Source organism: Danio rerio, chromosome 9 (assembly GCF_052040795.2).
Source record: "Danio rerio strain M-AB ecotype USA chromosome 9, GRCz13ab, whole genome shotgun sequence".
Classification (NCBI taxonomy): Eukaryota; Metazoa; Chordata; class Actinopteri; order Cypriniformes; family Danionidae; genus Danio; species Danio rerio.
Genome location: NC_141029.1, coordinates 49,279,617 through 49,298,309, shown reverse-complemented (window position 1 = coordinate 49,298,309; position 18,693 = coordinate 49,279,617). Strand labels below are relative to the sequence as shown.

The 18,693-nt window shown below is 36.5% G+C and overlaps 1 long non-coding RNA gene across 5 annotated transcripts; it reads right to left on the bottom strand.

The window, feature by feature from the left end:
- Positions 1 to 483: 483 nt before the first annotated feature.
- LOC147835411 (uncharacterized) lies at positions 484 to 18,237 on the bottom strand. Of its 5 annotated transcripts, none has more exons than XR_015500027.1 (4): positions 17,765 to 17,922; positions 5,179 to 5,310; positions 2,759 to 2,809; positions 484 to 2,360 (listed from the first exon to the last, which is right to left on the bottom strand). It is a non-coding gene; the product is annotated as an uncharacterized LOC147835411 (long non-coding RNA). The 5 variants fall into 5 exon arrangements; XR_015500026.1 differs by having other exon boundaries at positions 1,023 to 2,360; positions 5,164 to 5,310; positions 17,765 to 18,233; XR_015500023.1 differs by lacking the exon at positions 2,759 to 2,809 and adding an exon at positions 5,877 to 5,932 and having other exon boundaries at positions 1,525 to 2,360; positions 5,164 to 5,310; positions 17,765 to 18,176.
- Between the last annotated feature and the right edge of the window lie 456 nt (positions 18,238 to 18,693).

Genomic DNA, 18,693 nt, shown 5'->3' with positions numbered 1-18,693 from the left:
ACCCAGGGTCAGGCTACTGGGTTTTAAGGAATGTTTTGATGGAAAACCCAGGGTCTGGTCATTGGGTTTGAACATTGTTTTGATGGGAAACCCAGGGTCTGGCCATTGTGTTTTGAGGAATGTTTTGATGGAAAACCCAAGGTCTGGTCATTGGGTTTGAGCATCGTTTTGATGGGAAACCTATGGTCTGGCCATTGGGTTTGAGCATTGGTTTCAACCCAGGCTTATTGTGGATATGTACCCCTGTATACATTCATTTGCGAATCCAAAAGAGGGCGATGTGTATGCTTTTTATGAGATGTCAAATTTCTCTTATCAGTGCCATTCGCGCCTGCTCATGTAATTCCACTAGAGGCCCCTGTCAACTGATTGAAAGACTGACTGGCTGATAACTACCTATTTTGCAAACCCAGCTGACAGCCTTTTCAAAAACTATGCAAAAAAAGAAAAACCCTCACAGCTCCCTGTTTTTTTTTTACCACTCTTTCAGATCCTACATTCTCACCCTCTTATTTACTTGCTTATTTATTGCTTGGCCTTTGTTTTTGTTTTACCTGCTTCATGGAACCGTTCTTTGGTGGACTTGGACCCCGTCATTGCGGTCAACTCTGCTCCGCCTCCCAAGTCCTGGGATGTATGTGATGAGCCACTGGGCAAACTGATACCAGCGGAAAAGCCGTCCAGCTTTTCTGAACAGAAGAGTTGGCGGAATCATACCAGCTTGTATCATTCATTTTAAAAACAAAATGCAGCCATACGTACCGCTACATACTTCATTCTCTCCAAAAACTCTGACAGGGGTATGTATTCACAATGAGCTTGTGTTGAATATTTTTATGGGAAACCCTACGTCTGGCCGTTAGGTTTTAAAAAATGTTATTCTGGGAAACCTTGAGTCAGGGAAACCCTAGGTCTGGCCATTCATGCAGACTTCATCTATACACTTTTGAAGACCAGGTTCACTTCTTGGTAGAAGCGGCTTTTTCACCACAATAATGCACCTTTCCAATGAACAAATTGTTCAGAAATTGTTTAATTCAGCAATTACTGTTGTTGTTGTTGTGGTATAATGATTATATATTCTGACTCGAAGTGCAAAGTTTGCAGGTTTAATTCCCAGTAAGCTGTAGTTGGGGCCATCTTCTCAGAGACACTTCTCAAAAAGACACTGTAATTAGAAAGGCACGTACACTCATGTTAGTCTGTCTGTTTCTCCTTGTCCAGAGGTTCCTATAATTTTGGCTCCATATCCAGAGCAGATGATTGTCACAGAGTTTCACAGCTACAATCAAAGAGCTGACGTGAGTGTTGGAATGGGATGGAGCAGTAGAAAAAGGTCACCTAATATCATGTGCACAATTTTCTTTTAAATTACATGGTTGGCCACGTATGTGGGCATGTTTATTTGAGCACGTGATAGCACTTGGATTTTCTGGTGGATTATAACAAGCCTATGGTTGCATTGTAATGCTTTGATGAAAAACCTTGGACCATCCATCCATATTGACATAAATTTGACTTATGCTACTTAACTAAACTTTATTTCACAGCATGACAACTGTGTTCCAGTATCTTCTTCCAGTAGGATAATGCACTCTGCAAACATAATTCAGCCATGGTTTGAAAAACATAACGAAGAGTTCAAGGTTTTACCATGGCCTCAAGGTTCCACAGATTTCAGTACAACTGAACATTTGTGGCATGTACAATGCGATCCATAGTGGATCCACCTTGAATACTACTGGACTTAAAGGATCTACTGTTAAAATATTGGTGCCAGATAACAACATTCATGACCCTGTATATTCTACAGCATGCCTCTACAGTCTCTGTGCTGTTACAGTGTGTCCGGAAAGTATTCAGACCCCCTTAAATTGTTCACTCTTTGTTATATCACAGCCACTTGCTAAAATCAAATTCATTTTTCCCCTTATTAATATACATAAAGCACCCCATACTGACAGAAAAACACAGAATTGTTAACATTTTTGCAGTTTTGTTAAAAAAGAACAACTGAAATATCACATGGTCCTAAGTATTCAGACCCTTTGCTCAGTATTAAGTAGAAACACCCTTTTAAACTAATACAGCCATCAGTCTTTTTGAAAAAGATACAAGTTTTTCACACTCGGATTTGGGGATTCTCTGCCATTCCTCCTTGCAGATCCTCTCCAGTTTTGTCAGTTTTAGGCCTATCCAGAGATGCTTAATTGGGTTTAAGTCAGAGCTCTGGCTGGGCATATCAAGAATAGTCGCAGTGTTGTTGTGAAGTCTTTCCTTCATTATTTTAGCTGTGTGCTTAGGGTCCTTCTCTTGTTTAAAAATGTAAACCTTCAGCCCAATCTGAGATCCTGAGCACTCTGGAGAAGGTTTTTACAACGTTAATTTGCAGTCGTTAGAATATTAAATGTGTTTACTATAATAGTGCTTTACAGAAGACATTGTCCTAAATATTACGAAAATAACTGCAATTATGTGTCAATTTATGCTACTAATCTTACACCCAAACAGTTCACTAATAGACTAATGAAAGATAGGTGATGCAGTTAATAAAAGAAGAACTACTAATATACACCAGACTACAACAAATATTTTTGATGAAATAATGATAACTCATTTATTCATTTTCTGTTTGGCTTAGTCCATTTATTAATCTGGTGTCACCACAGCGATATAAACCGCCAACTTATTCACCCATCACTAGGAAACATCCATGCACATTCATTCACACATATACATTACAGCCAATTTAGCTTACCCAATTCACCTATGGCCCATGTCTTTGTACTTGTGGGGGAAACCGGATCACCTGGAGGAAATCCACACCAACATGGGCGAGAATATGCATGGATTAATGGATAACTGTATGTATTTATTTAAACAAATATAATAAGCAAAATCTTATTTAAATGTGTTATAAAATTATTATAATTATAATTATTCTTTTAATAACTATAATTATTTTGATTAGACATGTTTTCTAAAAATTGTGCAATTTTATTCTCCCAGAAATTACCAAACAACAAAATACATATGAATGCACTGAACAAAATTGTACGTTTTTTTTTAAGGCAATTATATATAAACGTCAGTAAATTTTAACATAAATTAATCAGTATATATTCTTTCATGAAAAAAAAATCTGAACGTACACAATATGTACAAATGTTTAAGAATGTGCAGACATTGTTTTTCTAATAAACAAGACTTAATGATAAACACCATCACATTTACATAATAGTTCACATATTGTCTTAATTTGACATTGCAGATTACCCAGAACAGAATGAAACCACTATAAACACTGATAAGAGCTATTGCAACAACAATCCGTAAGCAATCGAAACACATAATGTTCTACCAAAATATTGATATATTAAGCATTTGCTTATATTTCATAGTTGTTTAGCTTCGATAATTGAAATCATCCTTACAAAGAGTGCTAATGACTTGCATTAGTTCCATCTGCAGCTCATTCATCAATAATTGTGTCATTAGCAACATTCTCAGGCATGTTTCTGAATAATACACTGATTAATGAGAGTCCCGCTGTGGGATTTTATGATTATTGAACATGCACCTGCGGCAGGAACCCTTGCAAAGTTTCCGGCAAATACATATGTTGACAGGTCCAAGAGAAATCAGATATGCCTTTGAAATTATATACATGTATTATCAGTAGGTTGTTAGATTTAATGGTTTGGAGGATGAAGTCACATGCATTGACTTTTCACAGATTTCAACAGTGTAAAAATCTTGATGGTTCTGTCAATAAAAACCGGATCTTTCTATTGGATTTAAGTCGGGTGATTGGCTGGGGAGCTTCTTTGGCTGTGATTTGGATCATTGCCTTGCTGAAATGTCCACCCTGGTTTCATCTTCATTCAATAGTAATTTACAATTATGATGGGCAGAGGCTTTCTAAAGAACTACTGTGAGATTTCAGCTGCTGTCTAGGCTTTCACTGCCTCTCTACACCTCCCCTTTTTCATGTGTTTAATATTTTTATTCTGTGTCATTTCATTTTATTACACATAACTTAATTTAAAACTAATTAGTTTTGTTTTCTTTGCATATATGGATTTGTTTGGATGTTACCAATATACTGGTGAAAAAAATAAACACTAGTGAAAAACAAAACACTACACCAGGGATATCTGGATGTCACTTAGTAACTATTTTAGTTTTCTAAAATTACTTTTTATTTTTGAATTTTATTTAATTTCAATTTTAGCTTTTGATATTTTTATTTTAGTTTTTCAATGAATTTTCAGATCGGATGCTTTATTTTAAACTAAACAACAACTAAACTAAACAACAAAAAGAGAATATGTAATATACACTCAAAAAAGTATATATATATATATATATATATATATATATATATATATATATATATATATATATATATATATATATATATATATTTGTTTATTTAAAATGAGCTGAAACAACACAATTCTTGAGATTTCATTGGGATAACTTTTTTTTTTTTTTAATGTTCAATCGACATCAATTTGTCAAAAGTATTAAGTTCGTTCATTCATTTTCTTGTCGGCTTAGTCCCTTTATTAATCCTGGGTGGCCACAGCGGAATGGACCGCCAATTTATCCAGCAAGTTTTTACGCAGCGGATGCCCCTCCAGCCTTAACCCATCTCTGGCATTCATCCCTACACACATTCACACACTACAGACAATTTAGCCTACCCAATTCATCTGTACCACATGTCTTTGCACTGTGGGGAAAACCAGAGCACCCAGAGGAAACCCATGCGAACGCAGGGAGAACATGCAAACTCCACACAGAAACGCCAACTGAGCCGAGGCTCGAACCAGCGACCTTCTTGCTGTGAGGCGACAGCACTACCTACTGCGCCACTGCTTTGCCAAGTATTAAGTTCACTTAACTTAATCAATTTGTGTTGGGACAATATGAATGAATTGGGGAGTAACCCTTCATTTAACAGTGTATGTTAAATAAATAAATAAATATAGTACGAGATCAACTTGAATATACCAACATAGGCTCTTACTGAAAATGTAGCCCTCATATACGTTTCTGGAGACCGCAAATTATTTAGCCAAATAAACGTATGGTTGCATTTAATTTTTTTAAATGAACGCTACAAGGTGGTTTAATGCCATTCCTTTTCGCGCTTACCAGCTGACCACGTACCTCCATATGAACAGCTTTCCCGCTGTAACCTGCTTGTCCCATTAGCTCGTCATGTACATCGACAGACTTGAGACGCATAGGAGTTAACCAAAATGAGAGGGTTTGATTCCAGTGAAGAGCGATTCCAGAAAACTAGAAACACAAAAACAGAATCCAAAAAATAAAGTAAACAAATAAAGAACAGGGTGAGAATGTGTTAAAATCTGAAAACTTTTCTGATAGAAATTATTAGTTAGGTTTAGGGAAGTGGTTGGGTGGGTCAATCAATAAAATTGGTTGGGTTCAGGAAAGGAGGAGGGTGGGTCAGTCAATCAGTCAGTCAGTCAGTCATTCAGTCAGTCAATAGCGGCCTCTGGTGGGTTTACGTGAGAACAGAAGGCGCAAATGGAACTCACACGAGAAATTTGAGATCTCAAAAAGTGTACACAAAGGCCTCAGATGGATTTGTGAAAACAGAATCTGCAAAAAAAATACATACCTCCTGGGGCGTATTTGGTGCTACAAATGTATATAGAGGTACGTTTTCAGAATGAGCCTGGGTTGAAATATACAGTGTAGTGTTTAATCTTGGCAAATCCTTTAAACACACACACAATTCTACAATATGTTACTAAGACGGGACTGTCACTTTATTTAAGGTAATTTTTCATAATATAACTGAAAACAAGTATTTATTTATAATTTCTTTTAACACATGCCTGAAGCGAGTGACGTCTGTCTGTCCAACAGGGGACCTTTATAGACACAGAGATGGCTGGAACACAGACGTTAACACACATTATATAAGTTGACTAAATTGATGAACAAACTGGCAACTAAACTAATTCAACTTAGATTTCATTTATTTTCATTTATATCTGACAACTGATAAATTTAGGAACATCTGAGAATGATTAAATAAAATTAAGCGTCATGGTGGCGCAGAGGGTGCCACGATCGCCTCACAGCAAGAAGGTCACTCTTTCAAACCGTGGTTGGGTCAGCTGGCATTTCTGTAAGTTTGCATGTTCTCCCCGTGCTTGCGTGGGTTTCCCTTGGGTGTTCCGGTTTCCCCGAAAGTCCAAAGTCATGTGCTATATAATTGAATGAGCTAAATTGGCCATTGAAAACACCTGTATGGGTGTTTTTAGTGTTGGGTTGTGGCTGGAAAGGCATTCACACATATACTGGTTAAGTTGGGGGTTTATTCCCCTGTGGCGACCCCTGATTAATAAAAAGTCAAAAAGAAAATGAATGAATGAATAAATAAAAAAATAGAGTTATTAGTGTGCAATTATTATATCATTTACAAACCAACTCATCCAGTTAAAGTGCTCATTCTCAGCTAACATTTAAGCTAACATGTTAGTATAAGCAGGCTTTTCATTAAAGTCTAAACTTCGACTCATCTGGTTTGTTCATTCACCTCTTAGTAGGCCACTAAAGCAAGGAGTGCCTAAGACAAGAAAGGAGCGCATAAATCCCAGCCTCTACAACATTTATCAACCCATCCGTCGCATTGCGCTGGATTAGTAGATGTTAGGGCAGTGTGTTTGTTTACTTTGGCCTGGTCGCCATGTTTGCTCGAGCAATCTGTGACCACAGAGCAATTGAACACCATCCATCCAGAACCACCGCGAGTAAAAACATAATTACGGTCGCTTTCATTTCAACCGAATCTGATCTCATGACCTTTCTCAGATTTCGGGTGGAATCACAGTGTGTGATGCAAACGGCTCGGCTGTAATTGGGAGACTTATCAAGCCGTGCAGTGATGTCAAAGGACACATAATAGAGCTCATTTAATACGATACTCAATGTGCCGCATGCGATATCACAGCTGGATGTCCCTTTACCGACGGCCTTGTTGAGGTCAATGGGTGATAGAGACCAAAGTCTAACCAGACTGTGATGTTCAGGATATTTATTAATTTCCCCCTAGATTGAATTTAACAAGGGATTAGGGCAGACTAAGAGACATATTAACTAACAGAAGTTAATGTGTGTAATACATGGGTTTCATTCAGATGTTACACAACTCACCAGCAGTTAAGATGCAGATATTCCATTCAAGCCTTTCTAAAAGAGAAGTGACTATATTGTGTATATATATATATATATATATATATATATATATATATATATATATATATATATATATATATATATATATATAAAATTTACCTATATTTCTATTTTACCTATATTTCTATATTTTACATTATAGATTGTGTTGTGTCAAAGCAGCTTAACATAGAAGATTATAGTAAATTGAAACATTGTCAGTTTAGTTTTCAGAGTTCATTTCAGTTCAGTTTAGCTCAGTTCAGTGTGGTTTAATATACAAAACTGAGAGACCAAACACTGAAGAGCAAATCCATCGATGCGCAACTCTACAGATCTCGAACCATGCAAGACAGTGGCGACAGCAGCAAGGAAAAAACTTTATCAATTGGCAAAAGTAAAGAATGAAAAACCTGGAGAGAAACCAGGCTCAGTCAGACCAAACCATTTCTCCTCTGGACAAAGCGTCACATAAATCAGTCACATGCTCAGGATACAGCCTGGTCCAGGATTATAGGAACCTTGGGGTCATCTCGCCACAGGTCTTGGAATCGCATCAGTGGCATTGCATAATCTCTGGGGGCCTCGGGATGAGTATCCCCAGGTAGAAATAGAGAATAAAGAGAATAATTAGCATAGCTGCTGTTCATAATGTATATAAACGAGATGCAGAAACCTGCGTGGAGCACATTCATGCACCGTACCGCTAAGTGATGCACTGAGTGTATGCTTTACTAAACAGATAGGTCTTTAATCTAGTTTTGAACTGCGAGAGTGTGTCTGAGCCTCGGAAACTATAAGGAAGGCTATTCCAGAGTTTAGGAGCCATAAATGAGAAGGCTCAACCTCCTTTACTTGACTTAGCTGTTCTAGGTACTACCTAGCCCTGAGTTTTGAGATCTTAAAGAGCAGATTGGATTGTAGCGAGACAGAAGGTTGGTTAGATAAACAGGAGCTAGATTATTTAGAGCTTTATAGGTAGGAAGCAGTATTTTAAAATCAATACAGATCTTAAAAGGCAGCCGGTGTAAAGAGGATAAAATTGGGGTGATATGGTCATATATTCTAGACCTGGTAAGAACTCTGGCTGCTGCATTTTGTACTAGCTGAGGTTTGTTAATAGAGGATGCTGGGCAGCCAGCAAACAGAGCATTACAGAAGATTTCTAATAGATGTCTAATAGACGTCTGAACATAGTCATATAGGCTAAAACAAGGCTAAATTTAAGATGTCAGTGAAAATCTATTGGACGTCTTAAGAATAGGCCAAAACTAGACTAGTCATCAAAAAGACAGAAATGAATGACTACACATATAGGGTCTGTCTAATCTGTCTATTTGACAACTAGTCTAGTTTTGGGCTATTCTTAGATGTCTATTAGATTTTCACTGACAGCCCCTTGTTTTAGCCAAGCTGTCTACATTTAGATGTCTATTAGACGTCCATTAAACACAAAATTGTTTTCTGGGACATGTCTTGTGCCTTATTCCGCTGGGTGTATGATACAGTAGGGTGCTTTGTTTTCTTTAACTGATTGTATGTGTGCTTTATTTGCAAGTGTTTTATGCAATATTCCACTTTTGCCCATGAATTGCATCTTTGGATAGAAACATAGATAGTGTTTAGTAGCTTCAGTGAGTGATTTCGACCCCCAGTTTATTTTCTCTACTTGAACTTCTCATTGGACAGTTTCTACCTAAGGGATACATGAAAGACAGCCTTGTGTTGTAAGAGATAGACTCGTGCCACTCTCCAACAACAAAGTCATTGTGTGTGGTGCCAACAGGAGAGCCCTTTCATACAGAAGCGCCTGTGAGGAAAACACGGCATGTGTGACGTTTACAGTCACTGAAGACTGAACACAATACAGTCAAAAGTCAAACTCAGGGCTCAGAAACTACCTGGCGGGAACCAGATCTGGTATCTTACATGGCAATAAAGCCTCTGCTTTTTTGATCATTTTCACGGTGCCGCTACTTTTTGGAGGTGCCCATGATAGTAGGGCAATTCCCAAATCAGAAAACATCTGACAGGGTACACCACTGAAGAGGTGATTGTGACGTTTTTTATTTTTCCATTAATGTTATGCAGAGTGCAACAAATCAGCATTAAAAGGTACAGTAAGGAATAACATCCATAAAATGTCTGTATTTGGCTGGTTAGGAACTGACTATTGTTATTCACAATAAATAAATAACTAAATAAAAAAATAACTAATTAGTAAAATAAAAAATAAAATAACTAAGAAGATGATTATAATAATAATAATAATTATTATTATTATTATTTTATTATTGTTGTTGTTTTTATTGCTGTTATTATTATTATTATTATTTAATTTTTTTAAACTTTAACAATACTTTTAAATAAAAATATAGCTTTATAAAAAAATAAGCAACAAAAAAGTGCAATACAGTTTTTTTTTTCACTAAAACTTAAAAAAAATAAATTTTTACATATATATATATATATATATATATATATATATATATATATATATATATATATATATATATATATATATATTTTTTTTTTTTTTTTTTTATGACTAGATTAGCATAATACACACAGTAAAAATACAATAGAACAGAGGTCAAATAAATAAACGAATAGTAAAATAAATAAACAGACAAACAATGCATGTATTTGTTTAATATACACTAGCGGTCAAAAGTTTGGTGTTAGTAGGATTTTTAAATGTTTTAAATCAAGCTTCTCCTGCTCACCAAGGCTGCGTTTATTTCATCAAACATACAGTACAAATCGTAAAATAGTGAAATGTTATTGCACTATAAAAAGCATTACATTAAAATTTGTATTTATTTTAAACATTTTTTTTTTCATTTAATAAATGCTGCCTTGATGAAGCAATTTTTTTTTCTTAACCAAAAAAAAAAAAAAAAAACATGAACTGAGTTTTGACTGGTAGTGTACACATTAAAACCTTTTCCATAAATCTTATCTTTTAAGATTTATTTACTTTCTAATATCAGTAAATTATTTGACAATTTTAATATTATCTGTTACTATGAGAAATCAACAACAACAACACAAAATCAAAAAGTAGGAAGTAGGACAAAATCCAATATTACAAAATAAAAAGGTTGAACATTTGTGATATGGATTTTTTTATGCCATAATTGAAACTTTACATAAAAGAAATAAATATCACATAAATGTATTTGCTCTGCTAAATAATGATGAAGTTTTAGCTTATTACATTAAAACAGATGCTACTATTTTTGCAGCCATCAAATTGGGACGTCTCTTCCTATACAGCAGGGGTTCCCAAACTTTTCAGCCCCTGACCTCCAAAATAACAATGCCAGTGACTTATGACCCCTTATCTTTTCTGAAGTGGTTATGAAAATATAAACCTTGAACATGACGCATACTTACATATAGGCCCAAGTCTATTCATCATTTATTTTTAAATGTTCAGTTAGGACCTGTATTTATTTGTAATCTACATGAGAGCCGTAAAGGTGTCAGAGAGTTGTATCTTTAACATAATCTAATCACCTCAGGGGTCACAAAAAAAATAAAATAAATAAATAAATAAAATAAAAAAAAAAATGAGAGGCTGATGGCTTTTTATTTGCATGTTGTTTTTTTAATGTTTATTTTTAAAGTGTTAACAATGTTACTATTAACTACTGGATTGTTGTTCAGTAGGTTATGGATAAAATATGCTCATTTTAACAATTTAATAAATAATAAAAAAAATAATTAAAAAATCACCAGAAAATCGTCAAGCAACCACCCCACCCCCATTGTCCTACACCCCCCCAGGGGGGCCAACCTACACTTTGGGAACCACTGCTATACAGTAAATACAATAAGGGTGCTTGGATACTGGTAAGAGATTAATTATATTTTTAATTAATCTTAAATTATGTCTGCAATGCTGGAAACAAACATCCAAAATTATCCTCATTGTGTTCATGATTTGGGTTGGCGCTCATGACAGTTTGGCCTTGTATGTTTTCAGTCTACCAAGAACTTTGATTCAGTGGAAGCAATAAATGAAATACTGCAGCGCTTACGTTCCAGTGAAATTTCCTCACATTCAAGAGCCCCTGAAGACCTTTGCAAACGCCGGAGCATTTCTTACACCCTCGCTGCTGCTGACCTTCTGTCGATATGTTCTCATCGTGAGTTTACTACAGAGCAGACGCCTGTCCGAAACATGCACTTCATTTATAAAACACAGTCATCTGCTACATCTGCTTAGTGTTCAGGCAAGAATATTATTCATATGTTAACAGCCAACAACTCCTGCACGCATCATGATTATTGTGTCTGAAATGATTTTTTACCACCATCAGGAGCAGCGTTAGGAGTATCACTTTATAAGAGTAATGTGTTTACAGTAGTACATTACTTTTAAGCTGTAACACAGTAGTATAACCAACCCAGGCCCATTGGAAATTGGAAAGGGCTACATTTTTGAGAACCGAAAAATATGTGACTACGTATTCTTGCAATTTTTATTTCACAAATCCTCAGGAGGGGGCCGTGTACATTTTTGACAATCTCATATACATTATTGGGGGGACGTACTGTTGCCACTGAAAAAAACGAACAAGCAAGCAAACAAAACTTTGTACTTAACAAACAACAAATAAATATGTAGGATAATGGATGACTTCAATGGAGTGAGTAACTTTCCTCATCCAGGAAAGTTGTGGCGAATAAAATGTTCTCCCATTTTCTCAAAGTGCCACTAGGAGGCGCTGCTCTGTTTTGCTCTCTCTCGAGCTTCCAAAACCTTACTTCCAGGGTCGGGAGGAAGCGGAAGGTCAGGTACACAATAGGAGACCATAAAAGGGGGTGTTGAGGGTTAGTGATGGTGAAATGAAGCTTTCTGAACCAGTGAAGCGCTCGACTCAATTGTATCGGAAAAAGGTTCGTTACTCGAAGCTTTCTAAATCAGAGCTCGATGAGGACCTCTTCTGTTTAAAGTGTGGGAAAGCACTGTGGTGCCATAATGTCAAATGTTCACAACTGACCAACTCATTCATGTAGTAATACAACAACAGCAATATCAACAAATTACTCAATTACTGTAGTTTTTACACAAGATATATTTTATTACACAACTGATGATTGTAGTAAAATCCAAGGTATTCAAAAGTTTATCATAATACAATTAGTCCTGCTCCAAGCAGGGATCGAATCAGCGATTCCTGTATGGGAGGCAAGTGCTCTAGGAGGAGGCTATGTGAATGATGCCTCAGAGCTGCACTCACCAGATGGTCTCTGTTAAACACAATACTACAATATGCGGTGGTTATCTTCAAAGATATTTGTAAAAAAAAAATACGCTAATGCGCTTTAGTATGGTTCAAAACCTTTTTACTAAAAAATACTATTTTATTTTAGTTTAATTACTGGTGTGTGGGACTGGTGCAGTGCTTTAAAACATTACAAATGTATGTAATCGACGCCTAATCTCTCGCTATACACTTTACTATGAGGGTGTTTAAACCTTTGAATCAAAATTCGAAGCAGTCACGTGGGTATAGGCGAAAATTAAGCTTCGGACGTCACTGATCACGTGATGATGGCAAAACGAATCAAGCTCCGGTACACTGCTTCAATGCGAGATGTATCGTTTTTTGATACATGCTTCGAAGCCTCGGCGCACAACGTCACATCACTATTGAGGGTTGCTCCGGGTTGTTAGAGCTGCTGTTGGAGTTGCTGTTTTCTTTGCTGTTTTTTTATTTTTTTTATTTGTGTGTTGGTGGTGAAATCGTGGGAGGAGAAAAGACAAGAAACAAGAAAGATACAAAGGTGAAGAGCTGTTGGCTTTGAAGATGGAGGTGTGACGATAAATACTGTGGTGTGAAAGTGATGGTGGACAGGCTGACCAGAAAACTACACTAGCGATTAAGTGCGAGGGGTCTGCAGGATCTTATGGGGATCGAAAGCAAAGGTGGACCTGTACCGAATCAGCGTTGTTTGCCGGGTCAGTTATTTAGGTCATTCACATTCATTCATACACCCATACAATCCACAGCCATTGCAACTCAATTTCACAAACTTTCTTTACATTTCTCTTTCTCTCTGGTTTCTTTTACCTCAGCCACACGTTATTGTTTGTTTGATTGATTGTTTGTTGTTTGATGTTTTCTTTATTTTATTTTATTGACTAAGCAGTAATAATTATTTTTTTGTTAAAAATCATTAACCAAGATTTAACAGTGGTGAAAAAAATTAGTTATTATTTAGAAAATATATTTGTTGTACTGTGTGTTAAAAATACAACAGTTGATTTCATTCAAAGTGTGTTGCGTTGTTATTATTTATCCTTTTCTTTTTCATTGTGTATGGTGGTTGAATGCCGGCCGTGGCTAACCAGGGTATTAGTAAATGTTTTTCTTTTTGGCAAGGTAATCTTGTCTGGCGCCCAAAGTTTAATTAAAAATATTGTTAACTAATTTATTTTTTTTTTTTTTTGAGGTCCGCTGGGAGTGAGATTAAAGGCCGTGAAAATCTGAAATTTCCCAGTGATCACTTGGACCAGCAGTTGAGTGTGGACTGTGGTACAGATGGGCCTGTGTTCGAATCCCACCTAAACTGGATTTTGAAATTTGAAATTTCTTTTTATTTTTCTTCATTCAAATTATATATAAACTTAATTATTACTACCAACCACCGTTACAAAGTAAAGGAGTAAAAAGTAAAAGTAAAGAGGCTGAATGGAAGAGGCTCGTTCTTTATCCTCGTGCTGCAGATGGTCTGTTTATCTGTTTTCTTGCTAGTGAAGCGTTCAGTTTTTCTGAGGAAGAGGGTAAGTTCACACACTTGTAAAAGTTAATGGTGACTCGAACCAAAGAGCTTTGTTCGAACAAGCATGGATGGTTCAAGTAGCAGCTTCAGCTCTAGAGATGAGGAAATGTTTATTGTTCACAGAGCAATAAGCAGCTGCACGTTCATTTCGCCTCTAGGCATCATTTTCAATGTGCGCTCTCATTAACAGTTTTGCGCTTGAGCGCCTCCAAGTGCTGTTTACTGTAACTTTAGCAACTCCATGCACGTGAACAAAAATGCCAATCTGATTGGAGGAGAAGGTTTTGACCGAGCATGAGGCGTTTTTTTTTTAAAAACGACGCTTTTACGCCTGGTGTTTTGTGCACAGTCTCATTGGCGTCCTTAATTTAGTCACGAGGCGTTAAGCGTAGACAAAAAAACGCAAGCAAAAAGCGTCCCGGTGTGCACGGGCCTACCTATTTTCAGAATGAGCCTATGTTGAATTTAACTTGTTACATACCACTTTTAGTAACTAGCAATATACACTCAAAAATGATGCTTGCTCTTTGTCCAAACTACTTACTTAAAATGATATGAAACAAAACAATTCTTAAGTTTAAACTGGATTGTTTTGTGTTCAATTCACTTACATGTGTAAAAGCTAATAAATTAACTTAACTCCTTCATGTTGCCCCAACAGAAATCGATTGTGTGGAACCCAGCATTTGTTTACAGTGTATACTGTATTGCATTTTGGAAGTAACTTGCCCAACTCTGATCAGGAGATTTCATTTGGTGCATGCATGACCTCTGGCTGGCTCGCCAACAAATGTATCAATCGCCTGCTCCAGAGCAGTTTAAACTGAGTTCTCAGTGTTAGCTTTCTCATCCCTCAGCCACATTTTGAATACTAATATAACATGGGTTTGCCTGATTCCATGCCGCTTGTTTATTCGATACATCCAAGGCACTGCGTTTAGTAACTTTAAATGATAGGTTTCATTTCAAAAGCATGAGGGTTTATGTAAAGCTCTTGACTGGAATGATAAATGAACTTAGACAAGGGTTGTAAATTCAAGCGTGTTATGGTCAGCTTGTGAGCCGTTTGTGAAAAGGCGATGAGTTCTTTCCCCAGTGCGTTCTCTAAAAATGTTCTCCCTCGATGATGCATTTCATAACTCCCCAGTTTCCCTGGTTAAAGATCAAAGATGACCAAAACTTCAGCTGCTGATCGCTATATTAACACGGAGGAAGTTATTTACTCTGAAAGTGCTCACTATGTATGCCGCGTGTTAAATATATATATATATATATATATATATATATATATATATATATATATATATATATATATATATGTGTGTGTGTGTGTGTGTGTGTGTTTGTTACAAAAATGTCATTTAGTTTTTATATATAATTAATAAATAATTGGCTATCTATCTATCGACTGTCTATCTGATTGTCTGTTCTAGCTATCTAGCATTCTATCTATGTATCTGTCTGTCTGTCCGTCCGTCCGTCTTTCTGTCCTATCCATCTAGAGTTCTATCTATTGTTCTATCTATCTATCCATCCATCCATCTTTGTCTGATTACTACATATGTATACAGCTTGCGATTTCCTTTGACGTCATTTTTTGTCTAGCTATATGTGTCTCTCTTTCACAATGTTCAATTTGTCATTCTTTCCTTTATCAGTTACTAGTTATATCTGAAAAAAGTGAAATAATACAATTAATCAAATGAACAAATGCAAAAATAGAGTCTCCGGTTTGTAAATAAATACTTACAGTTCAAGTCAGAATTATTATCCCCGTTTATTTTTTGTCCCCAATTTCTGTTTAACAGAGAGAAGATTTTTCAACACATTTCTAAACATAATAGTTTTAATAACCCATATAATAATTGATTTTTTTTACCTTTGCCATGATGACAATAAATACTATTTGACTAGATAATTTTTAAGACACTTCTATACAGCTTAAAGTGACATTTAAAGGCTTAACTAGGTTAATTAGGTTAACTAGGCAGGTTAGGGTAATTAGGCAAGTTATTGTATAACAATGGTTTGTCCACCAGTTTGTAGACTATCAAAAGAAAAAAAAAACTATAGCTTAAAGAGGCTAATAATTTTGACCTTAAAATGTTTTTTTTTTTTTTTTTAATAATAAAACTGCTTTTATTCTAGCTAAAATTAAACAAATAAGACTTTCTCCAGTGGAAAAAATATTATCAGACATACCGTGAAAATTTCCTTGCTCTGTTAAATATAATTTGGGAAATATTTAAAGGAATAAAAAAAAAAATAAAAAAAATAACAACAGGGGGCTAATAACTCTGACTGCAACTGTATGTATATATGTACTAATCAAATTAATATAATTATTAATATTATATATATATTTTTTTGTAAACTGTTTGTGACCTTTTCCCTAACAAAAAAAAAAACTAATTTTAAGGCGTTTACATGACCTTTGATTCAATTTTGGCATATTCTCCATAAGAACGTGCTTGTAAACTCGCTCTGTCAGTGTTTCCCAACCGTGTTCCTGGAGACTCCCCAACAGCACATATTGTGGATGTCTTTCTAATCGAATGCACCTGATTGAACTCATTAGCCTGTTACAACGAACTCCAAGATCTTTTTTAAAAAGGGTGTTTCTGATAAGAGAGACATCCAAAATGTGTGCTCTTGGGGGGCCTCCAGGAACACAGTTGAGAAACTCTGAACATGACAAACTTATCCAGAAATCCACCCAGAGGCACAAAATATGCCATCATTTGCAGGGTAGATGTTAAGAATTTATTTAGTTTCAAAAATCTCAATAACACTATTTTTTTTTCAGGTTGTCCAAGCTAATGCTCATGCACACTCGAAGAAAACGAAATCACGGCACCAACCTTCTTAATGAACATTTCTGAAAGACTTGATCAGACATCATGCTGTCAATCAAACTATGAAACTACCGAAAGTATACAATATAATCTTCTGAATGAAGCCGTGTCTATTTGCTCATGCTTTTAAAAGTACTCTATAAGCAATTCCTGAAGTCAAATCTTCTCCCAAAACGACATTGACATCTTTCTTTACAAGTTTGTGGCTGTACAAGTGGTTGACGTCAAGTGATTTTAGTTTTGAATGGCAGGAATTCACAAGGTCAGATTGTCTATCACATTCGTTTAATACAGATTACAAAACCAGAGATCATTTCAAGTGTAGTTGGTAGCTGTTGAAAATCTTGCTCAAGTCAGATCTTTTTAGTTGTTACTGCTCATCTTGGTTATCAGATGTCTCCTCGCTCCACATCTTCACCACGTTCACCTGGGATGATATTTACATCCGTTTTTCTTCAGCTTAGCCCCTTTATTCATCAGGGGTCACCATAGCGGAATGAATCGCCAACCCAGCCTTAACCCAGAACTGGGAAACACCCATACACACTCAAACACTATAACACTATACTGCATGTCTTTGGACTGTTTGGGAAACCGGAGCACCCGTAGAAAACCTACGCCAACACGGGGAAAACATGCAAACTCCACACAGAAATGCCAATGGGCCCAGCTGGGAATCGAATCAGCAGCCTTCTTGCTGTGAGGTGACAGTGCTAACCACTGAGTCACTGTGTTGCCCATACACTTCATAGTTCATTCACAAAACATGTCAACTTTTATACTTTGCAGAGGACAACAACCAATCACATTACTTTTCCAGTGTTGTGTAAACATGATTGGCTAGCATCTGCTCAATAGTCTTTAATACTAATAACGTTCATCTTCATTACCGTTTGTCATTAGAGACTCAAGAGCCTCAGTCATGGCACTGCCTGGATCCTTCCTCCAGCGTCTGGCTCTCCGTCTGCGGTGTGCGAGTGTGTGTCAGCACTGAAGTCGCTCGAAAAACGCCCAGTCGCATGATTTACAACCCTAGTTGGGCTGGCTCGACGGAGGCCTCGCTCCATCTCAGCTTATTACCATTTGGTTTTGGTTTCCGCTCTCTGCCACTGTGCCACACCTATCGCATGTTTCAGTCAATGAGCTGCACGGTCAAGAAGTTTGGCCCCGGTCTTTTATTTCATTACTTCTCCTCATCCTTTTCTTGCTTTTTTCCATGCATGCCATTGAGTGAAATGTTCCTTTTTACATAGTTGAGTTTCGGCCAGAGATGAGGTTATGGCAACCCTGAACTACATCAGTGGTTTTGCTTCAGGATAGAGATTTTTACATTGGACATGAGTGGACACATGATGAAGTGTGTGTGATTGTTTAAACAGTAACACTGTACAACAGAGTCTAGTTAGTTAGTGTTAAACTGAGGTGCTGACTGAAATGTTCAGATTGGGTCAAATTAACTGTACATATACTACTGGATCTTGTGTAACTTTAATGAAGCTGAAATATGTTTAACTTGCTTTAATAAGTAACATTGGTTATGCAGTTCAATAGGTCATGAAAACATATATCATTTTTACAGTGTACCCGACATCTCAAGTTGAGAGTAGTCATTCCCAAGGTGAGAGTGTTGCAATTTGCGAGAGTTATGCTACGTAAAACAGTTGAAGAGGGGTGAGGGGGGGATGGGGGATGGGGGGTGTTTGACAGAGTGCATACGACATGTCTGAAGAGCGAGGAGAGATCCGGTGGAGAGGGGTTAGAAGGGTGCGTGACTTATTTGAGGACCTGGAGGGAGACACGCGATTTCCAGGAGATTATC